Genomic DNA, 5,000 nt, shown 5'->3' with positions numbered 1-5,000 from the left:
ATCAAACAAAGACCTGATCTCCAAGGGCCTTTATGCTGAACACGTCATCATGCTACAAAACCTAATGTGAAAGATCTCTCAAAATAAGTCAATTTAATCAGCCACAAGACTGACTCAATAGTATGAGACAAGCGCCCACTGACTCCAATGCATCTGGTGGATCCGGATACAACGACTCTCTGGGCTTTTACTACGGTTCAACTGTAGCGGTGCAGCAGGGTCTCACATTTCTAACAATTCACGCGTTCACATGGTTATGACGTTATGAGATATTATGACTATGAATTCTGATCTCCTGTAAACCTGGAGTTGATCCTGTGTGCTACCTGGACGGTCTGCACTCCCAAGTCGTATACTAACTCAGTTACTTGGGAGCTTAATCTTATTCTGGAGACAGCTTTTACAGCAAAAAGACACTGGTATAGGTTTCTGAAAGAGCATCACACCAGCCAGGCTGGGGCACACAGCGCCTTCCATCTAATAGACCAGTATGTATAGGTTTCTGGAAGAGCATCACACCAGCCAAGCTGGGGCACACAGCACCTTCCATCTAATAGACCAGGCAGTATGTATAGGTTTCTGGAAGAGCATCACACCAGCCAGGCTGGGGCACACAGCGCCTTCCATCTAATAGACCAGTATGTATAGGTTTCTGGAAGAGCATCACACCAGCCAGGCTGGGGCACACAGCGCCTTCCCATCTAATAGACCAGTATGTATAGGTTTCTGGAAGAGCATCACACCAAGGCAAGGGAAGTTTATTTATATAGCATATTTCATGTAGAGACAATTCAATGTGCTTTACATAAAAAATATTTTTTTTAATACTTTGGAAGAGCCATTGTCTATGTTAACTTAAAGGCACATAACTAGTTCATTAAATGTGCACATTAAACTTGTCCTTTACAGCATACAAATATAATAATAATAAAAAGACAGATCACAGTATAAAGTCATAAAAATAATAAAAATTGCAGATATTTTGGCTGAAGTTAGAAAGCAGAGGTGAACATAAACCTTTTAAGCCTATTTTATTTTAAATATCCAGGGTTGGGGCAGATCTAAGATCCTCCTGGAGTTTATTCAAGCCATGTGTGGGCGTAGTAACAGAATGCGGCTTCGCCTGTGTTTAGTTCTGATCCTAGGACAGTTAGCAGACCAGCCCCTGATGAACGTAGGAGTCTAGACGCTAGACGCACATAGTGCATATCAGATGTTATTTTGACCCGAGGGCATTAAGTGATTTATAGACAAGTAAGTAACACACTGGTAGCCAATGCAGCGACCTGAGGACTGGTGTAACATGTTCAGCTTTCTTAGGCTCTGTTAGAACTCTAGCAGCAGCTTCTGAATGAGCTGCAACTGTTTTAAGTGCTTTTTTGGGGAAGGCCTGAGTATACACTTGACTTGATGTGAATGTTAAAATGTAGGTCTGAGACGATAATAACATCAAGATTTCTGATCTGCGTTTTGGGCTTCAAATTTAGGGACTCAAGGTGTGCAGCAGCTTTCAGCCTTTCTTCCTTTGCCCCAATTATCTCTGTTTTGTCTTTGTTTAGTTGTAGGAAATCTTGGCACATCAAGTAATTTATTTGATCGATGCACTGACACAATGAGTCTATGGAGAATATTCAGTTGATGAGAGCTACAGTATGTATAATTGAGTGCCATCCACATAGTTATGATAAGTTATTTTGTTCTTTTGCATAATTAGGTCAAGTGGGAGCATATGAAGATAGAATAAAATAGGACCTAGAATTGATCCTTGGGGTACCCCGCACGTCATGCTGGTTCACTCACATACAGAGTTGCCAATGGAAACAAAGTAATCCCCGTCTTGGAGACAAGGCCTTGCCTGAGAGTTCAACCCAGTTTTCCAGTCTGTCTAGGAGTATAGAATGGTCAATAGTATCAAAGGGCAAGATCCAGTAACACTAGGACTGAAATTTTGCCTGAATCAGTGTTCATATTAATATAATTCAGTACCTTAAGAGCAGTCCAAAACCTGATTAGAATTTGTCTAACAAATTATTTTATGTTAAAAAGTTGTTAAGTGTCGGTAGACCACTTTTTCCAATTATTTAGCTTATAAAGGGGAGATTTGATATAGGTCGATAGTTACTAATTACAGAGGCGGTCTAGGTTACGCTTTTTCAGTAGGGGCTTAATAACTGCTGTTTCAGGGCCTTTGGAAAAATGCCTGATAAGAGGGAGCTGTTAACTATTTGCAGTCGGTTGCCAAACAGCTGTAAACACTTTTAAGGAGACTCGTTGGCAGGGTGTCAAGGCAGCATGTTGATGGCTTGAGGAGTTGTACGGCGTCCTGTAAGGGTCTTGTGATCAATAGCATTGAACTGGGTCATGTTTATCAGGTTAGTTTTATGTGACTGCAATCAAATTTCTTAAATTTTTATTTATTCCTGAAGAGGAAAGCAAGCTCATTGCATTCATCAGTGGATAGGAGTTCCGGGGCTATTTGAGCCGGGGGGGGGGGGGGGGGGGGGGGGGGGGGGTGTTGTAAGCCTCTCGACAGTGGCAAATAGGGTGCGTGCATCATAATGTTTTTGTTGATGATGTCAGAGAAGAAGGTTTGTCAGCACGTTTCAACTCCAGGTTGAAGGAATGAAGTCTGTCTTTATACATGTCATAGTGAATGTGTGGAGTTTAGTTTTTTCACCATCCACGCTCAGCTAGTTCCCCTTAATGGAATTCCGATACATGGAATACATAGAGTACAAGAAGGTAAAGTACAGTATGTGCTGGTTTATAAAAGGTGAGTTGGGTTGGAGGTGGAGTAGAACCAAAGCCACACACCGCTTGATGTCATTACTAATTCAACAGTTGCATCATTTAAAGATTAGGGATGGGTCTTAAATAAAAAAAATAAAAACAAATTATAATAATAATGGACTCCATTAGATCATTGAACAGGCTTAATGAGCAAAACAGAACATTTCATGGATCAAAAGCAATGCCAGCATTACATGGTCTCCACAGCAGGGACCCCCCCCCCCCTACTGCTAGCCTTTTTTTTCTTCTTTTTTTAGACTTCTTTTTTTTTTATCGCTTTATTACTACTGGGCAGTCCAGTAGGGAGAGACAGAGGAGAAATGGGAGACAGAGTGGGGGGAAGACATTCGGGAAATAACGACGGGTTCGGGAATGTGGTTCGCCACTGGGGCGCCCCTACTGCTAGCTTTTTGACTGATGCAAAAGGCTCAGAATTAACTACATCACACAGCAGACAGTTCTCCGTTCGTTCATTCAAATTAATGGCCTCCCTTTGACATTTGGGCCAAATCCTGGTCGCTTTGATACTGATGGCATCACTATTGTATGATGAATACAAATACTTAATTATGTTTAATTTGAGAAAGAAAACACCCAATTTATTAGGGTGCTAGGTGGCTGCCTGGTAGTATTAGCAAGTAGATTAACACGTCACTCGCTCTTTTTCACTTTCTCTCCCTAGTGTACACACACACACACACACACACACACACACACACACACACACACACACCACACGCACACACACTCCTTCCTTGCTTGAACTAACGCTCTCTTGTAACTAACATCTGAATGGATCGAGAATGCAGACAGATCAAGATAAATGTTTGCTAGTGTCCAGAGATAGGGACCACATGCGCCGTGCAAACGCTTCCCTCCTGAAACACGCCGGGGAAGACAGAACAAATCTCTCGACACGCAAAGCTCTCATTATCATCGTTCAAACCCTGAACCCATGCATGTACAACAGTACACATCAACCGTGCCCGGTAATAAAAGTCCCATTGAGAGAAGCTAATGAATGATATACGGAGAGCCATTTCCTGAGCTGCTACCCGGAGGAGTTTCACACACAGCCTTGTGGTGCACATCTGTGGTTTCCTGTGGGTGTGGAGCGGTGAGGAAACGTCTCTCATGAAGTCACAGCCCTCTCTGATCCAGGTGGATACAAACAGCAACATCCACCGTGGTAGAAGGATCACCTCACACGGGGCGTTGTGGCAAGCTCCAGGACGTAACAGGATGTCTTCGCCCCGGTCTTATGTAGCGAGTTCAGTTCACGGGTGTGTTTACATACAAACAATATCCCCGATAATAATTAGCTTGGGTCCTCGTTAAGGCCCAAAAAGCCATGTATGCGTCTCCGTAACCCCCCTCACGGAAACATCCCCAAGCACACCTGAATAAACACAATATTATGAACATTCCCATGGGAAATCTGGCTTAGTTACGCAGAGCATGCAAAGTAAAAACAAACGCTGATATAATGTGTTTACATGGCTCGATATCCCATATAATGCCAGTATATCCCACCTTATTATTCCCAAGTTTTCATAATCAGGATTTAAGCCCTTCGGGGGGTTTAGGCCTACATACAGTACACCGGATTTAATAGTGTAATATAATACTAGGAATACAAATGTGATATTGGCGTGGTTATTTGGTTCTATTTGGCAACAAACAAAAGAAACAAAGGAAAGAAAACGACATCAAATGCGGCCCGCCAGAGGACACAGCATGTGAAAGCTTTATAAAACACGTTATTTCCAGCACTGGGTCCTTGACAAAGACGAGACAAAACACTATAAAATACACATTCAACAGGTTTGAAGAACAAAAAACCATGCACGGTGCACAAACACAATCACCCCCCCCCCCCCCCCCCCCCCACCCCCGCTGCCATGCTCCAGGTGGGGGCCGTATAGTAGCGTCCAGTCGTGTGGGACAGACAGCCCAGCAGATTAGTCTGGCCGCTAGCGTCAGAAATTAGAACGCCAGACCGGGTCCGTGGCACCATCGACCCCACCCACCTGTCCAGACTCCTTCCCCGCGCGCTGCCACGTCTTACCCCCCTGGGTCAAACCACCTGTAAGCCTGGATAACACCGGAGCTTAACGTCACCTAAAGCCACAGAGGGGTGATCTCACTGAGAGGACGGAGGGACAACGCAAGGGCTGATTGTCCCGGGGCTTTTGGGTGAATCATACTAG

The 5,000-nt window shown here is 43.8% G+C and overlaps 1 protein-coding gene across 1 annotated transcript in view; it reads right to left on the bottom strand.

The window, feature by feature from the left end:
* Nucleotides 1-5,000, bottom strand: part of srgap1a (SLIT-ROBO Rho GTPase activating protein 1a) — a 188,302-nt gene that overhangs the window by 99,783 nt on the left and 83,519 nt on the right.

This window comes from Notolepis coatsorum, assembly GCF_963971535.1.
Source record: "Notolepis coatsorum genome assembly, chromosome: 18".
Classification (NCBI taxonomy): Eukaryota; Metazoa; Chordata; class Actinopteri; order Aulopiformes; family Paralepididae; genus Notolepis; species Notolepis coatsorum.
This window is presented reverse-complemented; position numbering and strand designations above follow the sequence as displayed.